This window comes from Xenopus laevis, chromosome 8L, assembly GCF_017654675.1.
Source record: "Xenopus laevis strain J_2021 chromosome 8L, Xenopus_laevis_v10.1, whole genome shotgun sequence".
In the NCBI taxonomy this organism is placed as follows: Eukaryota; Metazoa; Chordata; class Amphibia; order Anura; family Pipidae; genus Xenopus; species Xenopus laevis.
In genome coordinates, this window is record NC_054385.1 from 98,729,394 (window position 1) to 98,741,791 (window position 12,398).

At 36.9% G+C, this 12,398-nt stretch overlaps 1 protein-coding gene across 6 annotated transcripts in view; it reads right to left on the reverse strand.

Moving 5' to 3' along the window:
• sipa1l1.L (signal induced proliferation associated 1 like 1 L homeolog) overlaps positions 1–12,398 on the reverse strand; it is a 155,703-nt gene that overhangs the window by 79,718 nt on the left and 63,587 nt on the right. The window lies entirely within an intron of this gene.

Genomic DNA, 12,398 nt, shown 5'->3' on the forward strand with positions numbered 1-12,398 from the left:
ATTTGTGACCACTTTTCTAATATTGAAGTGTAAAGTTTAATTTTTCACCTTCTAAAGTTGCTCTAGGAAGGGGGTCGCCAACCCTGCGAACTGTTCTAAATGGATACATTTAGTTGATACATTTGTTATCTTTGTCCCTGCTTGAGTTTCATTAAAGGCAGCTCTTAGAAAGGATCCGATAGTTGCTAATACTCCACAGCTACTGCCTAGAAATGTATCAACTAAATGTAGCAAATTGTAACAGTTCAGAATGTGCTGCCCCAGAGACAGGAAGATTTTTTTAAATTTTTGGAAAACAGTAAAAAAGATGTAAAGCAATTGTTAAAAAAAAAAAAGTCTTTGTTTTTGGAGAACAATCTGAAAACAACTCAACAGAATAAAAAATGTTTGGAAGGCAAACAACCCCTTTAATTGGCTCTTGTGACCTAACAAGTATGGTTTGATTAGTTTGTTTGTGTGCACCGTAAATCCTAGGATCCCAGGGGGCTGGGATCGAACTTCAATTTCTTATTTACTGATCCATTCCACCTTCTGCACCATTGTATGGCACCCCACTAAACAAAAAAAAAAAAAAAAAAGCTCAAATGTTTCTTGAAAAAAACATGGAAAGAAAATAAATTATACATCAGAAAAGGTTACATTTAAATCAAAATGTATCTCTAATTTACAATATATTTAAAGTGGAAATTAATAAATGTCACTGCAGCATCATTCATGATGGTTTGACCACAATTGCATTTGTGCAGAAGCTCCTTTCAAAAAAAGCTGGGGCTAAATCCGTGGCCAGCAATTAACTAAAGCTATTGCCCACTGGAACAGATAGCTTTGCTGAGCACATCGGCATTGCTAATAAAGCAGTGATCCTATGGGAGATATTAAATACTGTGGCCTAAGCAAAGAAAGTCATTCTAAACCCATTAGCTGCTGGATGCAACAGAATAAGTTGATTTGGCAGAGGGTAGAACAATATTCGATAAAAGCACTACACTTGGCTATGCTTATATTATTAAAGGGATAAATAACTAATAAAAGATAAAGGGCCCCTTTTACCTCTTGTATCAGTTACTGGCTGCTTTGTACAGTATGTAAATCTGTATGTTCAATGTATATACTCATTTTTTGGGGCGCTCTATAAATACATGATCGTAATAAATACATGATGTGTTTGTTTATTTTTTTTTAGGGAATAAAATATTAAAAATACTATATAACAAGGTTTCCAAATACCTATATTTATTATTTATCTTAATGGGAGTTCTTTATTTCAAAAAAATGAATAAATAAATAAAATTTGCAAAATATTTCAAGAACACATGCAAATAACCATGCTAAGAAAATTCAGGAAGTTGTCATTGGTACAAGGAGATATTATGCTATGCCGGTGACACGGTATCTCTCCTCCTTGACATCTACATACCAAGCTCCCTTGTATTCTTCTGTAATACTTCTGTAGATGGGATTATTAGCACAACAGCATCCCTTGGTGGGGATAGTAAGAAGATTGTGGCCAGCGTGAGGTGAGACAATGGCAGTTTAGGCAAGGCTCGTTTACTAACCACATTATAAAATGGCAACAGTGTGGTAACAAAGCACAATAGTGCCCTACTTTAGTCTGATAAATGTTTCTGCAGGACTCTACAAAAATACAGAGAACCTTCTGTCTAAAACAGATCAGCTGTAAAAGAAAGCAGTTCTCATTTGTCTCTGCCTCGGTGAAGCTTACAATCTAAATCCCTATCCTATTCACATTAAGATACATTTTATTCAGTTCAAATATATCATTTTTGACAAAAGAAGTTGCCTGAATAGTGAGTAGTAACAAGCACTGAATGGCTTAGGAGAGACCCACACAACTGGTATTCTGACTGCAGCTACATATATTGATCATAAAATCCCCCCATGTACTGTATGTCCATCTAACCAGAGTGGCTCATGTATTTCAGTCATATCTGCAAATACAAATGATGAACAATGAGATTTGTTGACAGAAGGATATCCAGCAGAAGGTCCCAAGATTCCATGTAGTCCAGTCCTTACCCCCAAAAACTGTACTAAAGTGATGCCCCGTAAATTGTTCTAGTGTATAAATTATTGGTTCATATAGGAGTCCAAAATTCAGTTAGCTATAATAAGAAACAGATGAACCACAGAAAGTTTTAAAGGAAAACTATACCCCCCAAACAATGTAGGTCTCTATAAAGATATTGCATAAAACAGCTCATATGTAAAATCCTGCTTCATGTAAATAAACCATTTTCATAATAATATACTTTTCTAGTGCCATTGGGTAATCATAAATAGATAATTGCCATTTTAAAAAATAAGGGCCGCCCCCTGGGATCGTAGGATTCACTGTACTCACAAACATACCAACAAACCATACATGTTAGGTCACATGAACCAATTAACAGACAGAGTTGTGTCTTTTGCTTCCACACTTCTTCCTGTTACAGTTAGAGTTGAAGTATTTCTGGTCAGGTGATCTCTGAGGCAGCACACAGACCATCACAAAATGGTGGCTCAAGGCAAGGGATGTAAAAGGGCAAGATTTACTTAAATATATATTCCAGTTTGTGAGATTCTTTAATATGCCACTTAATATGATATGAACTGTTGCTTAAGTGTTCATTTTGGGGGTATAGTTTTCCTTTAAGCAAAGTTTACAATTAGGGATGCACCGAGTCCACTATTTTGGATTCGGCTGAACCCCCAAATCCTTTGTGTGAAAAGATTTGGTCCGAATACCGAACCAAATCTAAATTTGCATATGCAAATAAGGGATGAGAAGGGGAAACATTTTTTACTTCCTTGTATTGTGACAAAAAGTAACGCAATTTCCCTCCCCACCCCTAATTTGCATATGCAGATTAGGATTTGGTTTGGCTGGGCAGAAGGGTTCGGGCTAATCCAAATCCTGCTGAAAAAGGCCAAATCCCGAACCGAATACTGGATTTGGGGCATCCCTAGTTACAATGAAGCAGAATCTGCTCTCCTCCAGCCAAGACTCAAGTGCCCACAATACCCTGCATGTTCTGTGGTTAACATATCATTAAAGAAGTCTGCATGGCATTGTGGGCATTGGAGTCTTGGCTGGAAAAGAAGTGACATTTGTTAAAAGTTGAACAGAAATAGTGAAAGATACTATTTGTCATGTTTAAAGGGGTTGTTCACCTTTGAGTTAACTTTCAGTATGATGTAGAGATTGATATTCTGAGACAATTTGCTATTGGTTTTCATTTTTTATTATTTGTGGTTTTTGAGCGATTTATCTTTTTATTCAGCAGCAACAATACATTTGTAGCTTTACAGAGCATTTGTTTTTAAATGGGTTCAGTGACCACCATTTGAAAGTTGGAAAGAGTCAGAAGAAAAAGGCAAATGGCTTAAAAACTATAAACGATAAATAATGAAGACTGATTGAAAAGTTGCTTAGAATTAGCCATTCTAGAACATGTTAAAAGCTAACTGAAAGGTAACACACCCCTTTAATTAATGTACATTGGAACGTTGCTTAGAATGACACTTTATCATGCAAAATCTCATTCTTCTTGCTGAAAGTCAGCAACTGAGAGAAAGAGTGTGCTTGTGAGTGTGTTCATTTTCAGCCATAAAGTGTATTGTGTCCCAATAGAATGCATGAAGGTTAACAAAACAACCAAAGGTCGACAGAGGAATTGAATGAGACTTCCCTGTGTCAGGAACCAGCGATTTAATCATGACTATACCAAGCCACACAGTGTTAAAGAAATTGTTCAGTGTAAAAATAAAAACTGGGTAAATAGATAGCCTGTGCAAAATAAAAAATGTTTCTAATATAGTTAGTTAGCCAAAAATGCAATGTATAAAGGCTGGAGTGATTTGATGTATAACAAGTCAGTCAGAACCTGCTTTTCAGCTCTCTTGGTTTACACAGACTGGTTACCCTGGTTACCAGGCAGTAACCAATCAGAGACTTGAGGGGGGGCCACATGGGTCATATCTGTTGCTTTTGAATCTGAGCTGAATGCTGAGGATCAATTACAAACTCACTGAACAGAAATGTCCCATGTGGCCCCCCTTCAAGTCGCTGACTAACTCAGAGTTATAGAGCTGAAAAGCAGGAAGTTGGATTCTGGCTGTTTTATTAGACATCTGTACACTCCAGCCTTTATATATTACATTTTTGGCTAACTAACTATATTAGAGACATTTTTTATTTTGCACAGCCTATCTATTTACCCAGTTTTTATTTTCACACTGAACTATTCCTTTAAGGACTGGAAATCACTGGCCTTGTTTATAGTGTTTATAGTGTTAGAATAAGCTATTCTTTAAACCTTAAATCATTTATTTAAATTAATATAGCTGTCATTTAACCAGAACCCATAAAGACGCCCAGGCCTGACAGTTTTTAATTGGACTTGCTGGCGAGTGTTACTCTTTGATCACCTCTTTTAAGGACCAAAGCCATAAGCAATTAATTGGCAGGACAAAAGGCAACCTACCCTGCATCTGCTTTAGTAGCAGAGTTAATGGCAGGGCTGACAATAACTCCCACATTCTCAACAAGAGTCTAAGGGCTAGTCCACACGGGGAGATAGCGACGCGTTTGCGGTCGCGGCGACAAAGCGCCGCGACAGTCGCAGCGACCGGCGCAGGCGACAGTTTTGTATGGGCGCCTATGTAAAAACGCCTGTGCTAACCACACGAGGCGATGCGCTTTTCAACAGTCGCCTGAAAAAGCCTGGCGAGGCATTTTCAGGCGACTGTTGAAAAGCGCATCGCCTCGTGTGGTTAGCACAGGCGTTTTTACATAGGCGCCCATACAAAACTGTCGCCTGCGCCGGTCGCGGCGACTGTCGCGGCGCTTTGTCGCCGCGACCGCAAACGCGTCGCTATCTCCCCGTGTGGAATAGCCCTAAAGGCTTTCTAAAAATAACGAGTGGGAGATTAGTATTTACAATAGGCTGCTCAGCCAGAAGGTAAAGTGCATGGAATGTTGTGTACATCAAACACGTCTGGGACCATTTTAAGCTGAAAGCAATATGACAAATTGATAGTGTTAACTGCAAGTACTGCTAACCTCTGAGTAAGGTATGTCAGCTCTGTGTGCACCATGAACTGTGAGTTGCCAGAACTTCTCCTGTTAAACATCAGGCTTCTGGGTTGTAATTCTTTCAGGATGACAATAAGTGCAAGGGCAACATGTAAATATCTTCATACAGGGGGTATGGGGACTAGATCGAGTCACTATAATTTGCTTTAATACTGCTTTTCATTAGAGGAATATTTCCAAATAACTTTACAAATGATTGAACATTTATTGATAATGGCTTCCTAAATATCCAACAACATAGATTTATGGAAGTGTACTTGTCTCCCATTAGTTTACGAAAAAAAAAAAAAAAAAGACCATTAAATTTAGCGGAGAAACATCAAACAAAGATAATTGCTGTGTGAGCAAAGGAAAGGCTCGCAGATCTAAGGCGCTGAGCTAAGCACTGGGAGGGAGTCCCAGGTTCGATTCCTGGTGTCAGCAGCTTTTGACCTTGGGCAAGTCACCTCAGGTTGCAAAACTTCCATTGTTAACTCTGCTGAGCTCTGATTTAGCTGGAGGGAAAAAATACAGTACTCTTTGTTCCTATCCATGGAGATGGTCCTAATATAATGCATTTTATTCAATAAAAGGCCTAGTGGAGTGTGAGTTTCTTTGCAACATATTTAATATAATAATATTAATATTTAACAAATATTCCTGAATGGGATGCACCAAATCCAGGATTCTGCCTTTTTCAGCAGGATTCGGGTTCAGCCGAATACTTGTGCCTGGGCGACCCGTATACAAATCCTAATTTGCATATGTAAATTAGGGGCTGGGGGGAAATCATGTGCTTTTTAATTACAAAACAAGGAAGTAAAAACATTTTTTCCACTTTTTACCTTTTCTGCCCTTAATTTGCATATGCAAATTAGGATTTGGATTCAGCCAAATCTTTCATGAAGGATTCAGGCATTCGGCCGAATCCCAAATAGTGGATTCAGGGCACCCCTAATTCCTGATAAGCATAGGCGCTACTATGAAATAAAGAAATTGCAATATTAGTTCTAAATAAAGCAAGATTAATTTACGTCTTAAATAACATGAGAACTTTTTTCCCCTCTAAAAAGGGGGGGGGGGTTCCAGCTTGTTTCTAAAGCACTACATATTATTTAGTTTAAAACATATATTTATTTATATATTAGATTGTTTATATAAGCCCTTATCATTTTCAACTCAATTAAAAAGTGCTAACAAAGTTTATGGGTTAGTAAAAATGTATTTAGAGAAAAACAATTTTCAACCACAAAACACAAGAGTAATTTTAGTCACACACAGCCAGGGCAATCTTGAAGGTTTTTGATGCATTTTACCACCTACCCAGCTATTCTTTTTTTACCCACTTGGAGGGGAGACACTGTAGAGAATGCCTCTGCACTAAAGCTTGTCCAAATATTGTTAATTTGAGGAACAACAACAAAAAATGTCACTGTGGGAAAATATTGTCACTTTTCATGGTCTAATGCTTAAAGATTTAATTACAGGAGTGGGTGCATCCTTACTGCAACGTTATGTGCTAATGTAGGCAAGTGAGCATATAGGGTTTGTATTCACCACAAGTGAGCATACAGGGTTTGTATTCACCATGTACAGGTATGGGATCCATTATCCGGAAACCCGTTATCCAGAAACCTCTGAATTACAGAATGGTTGTCTCCCATAGACTCCATTTTATCTAAATAATCCAAATGTAAAAAAAAACAAAAAACATTCCTTTTTCTCTGTAATAATAAAAAGTGCCTTGTACTTGATCCAAACTGTGATATAATTAATCCTTCTTGAAAGCAAAACAGGCCTATTGGGTTTATTTAATATTTAAAGGATTTTCTAGAATACTTAAGGTATGAAGATCCAAAATACATAAATCCATTATCCGGAAGACCCCAGGTCCAGAGCATTCTGGATAACAGGTCCCACACCTGTGTTGGATGGAACAAATAGTCACTGGATTGACTCTCCAAAAGAATATACTGAGGCTGATGTATCTTGATAGTCCTCTAGGGTTCCGTTGCCTCAAAAATGTATTTTAAAAGTTGCAGTAGAACCATTAAAAAAACCTTCATGGACTACCTCCAAATGACTGCTTTCTGTGCTGTGTCCAGGTTGCAGCTCACTGTGACTTGAGTCTAAGGGGCAAACACTGAACAACTATACCATTATAAAGAGACAAGGACGACCAATAGAAATTACGCTTAGTTGACCACTATTGATCAACCTATATACAATGAATAAACTCACACATAAAATCTCTCTATTCGTATATTACTATTATTTTCAGTAATGAGCAAAACCCCTATAGTTTAGCACTGGAGATCTGGATGCCCTAGTAATGCCATTTATGCAAAAGTAATTTGATGAAAATGTTTTGCATTCCACTCTTTGGGAGATAGTCATGCAGAAAATTCAGCCAAGAAAACAAAGATCTGCCAGATACTCCAGCTTGGCGCATTATCATTTCACTGGTGTTCTCAATGTTGGCTAGCAAGACACAGGAATCAGCTCTAGTGGAAAATCTATCCAAAGCGCAGTTTGTTATTCTTTTCATGTGTGGTGCAATCACATTCTTTTGAGGTTCACAATTTTTTCAGCTTGTCATCAACAGTAGTAATGCCAAAATATAATACCATTAATAAAGCTACAGATAAAGAAGCATTCACGGTTAAATGAGCATTGTACTTGTATCAAAGAGAACACTTGTGTTCATTAATAAAGTATTGTACAATGAAATAACGGCAAACAGAAGAGGTACAGATGCCCAGTCCTGATAACTGCTATTCTTAGAGCTTCATATATTAAAACTGTAGCCTACATACTGAAAAGCCAGACATGGACTAGAATACAACAAAAGAGTTAACTTAAAAGAATGTAGTACAAGTTAAATGTTACATTCTTTATTAAACCACTACGATACTTTGGCCTCAACAAAGGCATGGACATAAACCATAATCTCCATGGTACCATATGGCTTTGTAACATTGGCTCGTTAAAGGCTTAAAGGAGAAGGAAAGCTACCAACGCAGTTTATTGGCAATAGATTAACCACAATAGTGCAAGCTTGAACACTATATTTATTTTGTAGAATACTTTACCATAGTCAATTTAACAGCTCTAGAACCTGTTTGTTTAGGATAGCAGCTGCCATATTAGCTTGGTTTGACATCGCTTCATGCCTGTCTCCCTGCTCACTTATAGCTCTGGCCTCAGATTACAGCAGGGAGGGGAGGAGGGAGAAGGGAGGGAGTGAGTGACAGAGGAGCAAACTGAGCATGCTCAAGCCCAAACCTAGGAGGTTTAAGCTGAAAGAAAGAAGTGTGATACAGAATCCCATGTGTACACAAAATAAGGAAATAAATGTGCAGCTTTACTTTGAGGGTTTATTGATCTATGTACAGTCATATGAAAACGTTTGGAAACCCCTCTTAATTCTTTGGAGTTTTGTTTATCATTGGCTGAACTTTCAAAGTAGCAACTTCCTTTTAACATATAAAATGCCTTATGGAAACAGTAGTATTTCAGCAGTGACAAAGTTTATTGGATTAACAGAAAATATGCAATATGCATCATAACAAAACTAGACAGGTGTATAAATTTGGGCACCCCAACAGATATGTTATATCAATACTTAGTTGAGCCTCCTTTTGCAAATGTAACAGCATCTAGACGCCTCCTATAGCCTTTGATAAGTGTCTGAATTCTGGATGGTGGTATTCTTGACCATTTGTCCATACAAATTATCTCTGGCCCCCAAAAAAGATATGCTGAAACACTACTGTCTCAGACTCAGCACCAGAAATTTGCAGAACAGCAAATAAATGTTTGTCCCATCAAGCTAAGCTCCAGAATCTTCAGTGAGACCAAGTAGGCGTGCTGCCTGAATCTCTCCCTAATTGGACTCTAAAACTAACTCTGGCCACCAATGTTACAAATAAATTACAAAATGAAAACTAAAAGAAACAAAAGGAAAATTAAAACCACAGGTAGTCCATCTACTCATTTATAATGGGGAGAATATTCCTTGTTCCAACTATAAGGCTCTCTGGACTGATTGCATTTAGAGTGCAAGTTCTAGGCAGCAGTGCCTTCTTTACATCCTATGTCTCAAAGTATTTATAACTGGTATATCTATTGCATAGCACTGTTGTTGGAACTTAATATACTTAATAATAATAATATTGCTTGAAAATGAAAAAATAATAACTGAACCCAAACAATGAGTCACTCATAACTTTTCTTTATACAGGAATAATCTGTTTATATCATTCTTATATGGAGTGCTGTTTGTTATTTACTAGTAATTGTTTATTTATATTAAAACATATCTCATAACAGAATTGCTTACATTTATCCTCTGCAAGACATTAAGGGAGTTATTTATTAAAGGACTGGGAGTTTTTGAGTGTATTTTACAGTCAAAACTCGATTTTCTGGTTAAAAAATATAAAAAAATTTTTTCGAGATTTGTTTTTCTCCTGATGCTGGAAAGTGATATAGAAGTCAATGGCAGAGGTGCCTTGAACCATTTGAAGATCTTTTTAGCCTTCGTGATGTTTGGGTTTTGCTTGAATTAATTCGAACAATTTGAGGTTTTTTTCGCAGAAAACTTAATCGATTCGAGTATTTGAGTTTTTCAACCTGAATTCACAGATTCAAGTTTTTCATATTCAAGTTTTTTCATAAATCAGAAAACATTCGAGTTGTGAGTTTATTTGAGGTATAAAAAAACCTCGCAAACCTCTAAAACTTGACCTTTGATAAATAACCCCCTAAATTTCTACACATTATTATGAATGTTCACTTAAAAGGCATAGCCTTAAATTTGTTCCCACCACAATTATGTTGCTCATCCAATGGCACACCATAAATGCATGAAATACAGCCTACTGGTTTTCAGATGGGTTTACACAAAAATACAGAGGGTCAAAGAGCTTGAATGGTTTCCTCAAATCCAGAGTGATTAACCTGTGTCACCCCCAGCAACTGTTTGTATGTCCAAATAAAGGGGACCCATCACCCAAAAAAGAAATTCAAAATCCTATTTTATCACATTAGTCAAGCAAAATGAACTTTAATTATACTATATACATTATTTGAATCGTATTTCCTTCAGTCTGGGAATTCAGAATTATAGCAAGCAGGCAGGAGCCATTTTGTGGACACTGTTATTAATGGAAGCCTTGCATCATCTCAGAATCTTGTTTGTGCACCAGAATGGGGGACCTGATGTCCATCCCCATGTACTGGCTACACAATTAAATGGTGAAGAGAACGGGGGGAATGTGGGGAGAGCAGTGACATCTAGGAAGTGCTGAATGGAAAGCGAAAGTAGTTGTCTGCCCCGTCTCTATGCCTGAGACATAGAGGAGGGGCAGACAATATTTGATTGACAGCGGAGATTTTTAAATGAGCTATGAACAGCTATTAATGCTTTAATAAAAAATAGAAATTGGATTTCATGTTTAATTTGAAAAGGACTTTTATAATACAGCTTTTTGTATCTGGTTGACAAGTTGACTTTAAAATAGGAACAGGGCACATTTTTGAGTGCTTTCAAAAGTATTTATATAAAGAAGGATTTATTATCCAAATCGTTCTATAATGAGAGTATGAAACTCTCAATTCCCAAACATTTTAGACTTCATAAATATAGAAATAAAACTTTATAGTCTGTATTATTAATAAAACGACAGAAAAAGACTGGGCTGAGCATTTATCCCTAAGGTCATTTGTTTTAATGGCCTCAATACAACCAATATGCGTTAGTCTAATGCATAAACTAGCACCGATTTATTATGTTCCTCTGTAAATGCTTTAAACGGATTTGGACACACTAAAAAAACTACTGTTCAAAATATTAATGTAAATTAAAAGTTACCAATAGATCATGTTTCTCTCTGATAGGGCTGCTTTTGTAAGTACATCATTGTCAACTTGACTGTCCTTTCTGAGCCTGTCAGTTATAGCTTCTAATGGTGATGATCTACTGCAGCTCTACGTTTTTTCCCTTTTTAAAAAATCTGTGCTACATCAACTTTAGGGGGCAAATTTACATAGGGTTGAATATCGAGGGTTAATTAACCCTCGATATTCGACTGCAGAATGTAAAACCTTTGAAGGAATAATCGTTCGATCGAACTATTAAATCCTTCGAATCGACCTTCCCCATAGGCTAACATTGGCCTCGGTAGGTTTTAGGTGGCGAACTAGGGGGTTGAAGTATTTGTTAAAGAGACAGTACTTTGACTATCAAATGGTCGAATAGTCGAACGATTTTTAGTTCGAATCGTTCGATTCGAAGTCGTAGTCAAAGGTCGAAGTAGCCTGTTCGATGGTCGAAGTAGCCATATTAGACCATTCGAAATTCGAAGTATTTTTTCTTCTATTCCTTCACTCGAGCTAAGTAAATGGGCCCCTTGCTTATGCACAGACCTTGACTAGTGCATACAGAAAATAGATGAAGCAGTCTGTCTACTGTTGAAATTAATTCACACAAGGCTGTTGAAAGGAATCCAATAAGACCAGGCTTTTTTTTCTCAATTTTGGATGTATTATGTACTTTTTATTTTGTAGAGTGATTTTCAGTGATGTAAATGGGTTGGAAAAAGAGTAAAGTATATACTTCTCATAAAGCATTATTCTGGGTGTTGAACTACCCTTAAAAATCACAACCAAGATGTAATATGTATGTATTTAACCTTCCAATAATATGAATGTTCATAAAAAGCAGCATCAAAAAAAAACTACAAAAACCCTAGCCTGAATACTTCTGCTTCACGTAAATCTGAATGCGAATAATAAAACCAACCACTGCTGAAATGTCTGGAAATAATTATTGCAGAAAGTTTATGGAGAATACATTAACACATGCAGGGAAACACCAACGCAAATGGAAATTGTCCTCACTGAGCCAGCCTTTTGTGCTCCAAGCTGATCTATTCAGTCTGTGCAGAGCATAAACAGCAATTCTATGGAAAAGACAGATACTATTTAACGTCATTACAAAGGTAAAATGAACTTGTAAACCATTATGCCATTTTCCTGCCCATAAACAGCCAAATATTTCTCTATGATGGCATCAACTACAGCGAGGGTTGGCACAAATATTTAAGCCTAGCATACATGCTACCTATGAACTTTATAACCTCTCCAAGATGTTGGTGAACTGTTAAGAATAAAAATGATCACAAATAATTTGAAGCTCTTATTAGCGGTGCATTTTGTATTCTTAAAAGGTAACAGTGCGCCCTACTGTTTCTAATTACTATTACCATAGTCCAAGGTGTGGTTATAGGTGGGTCGTTATAATCACCTCAAATTCTTCTTC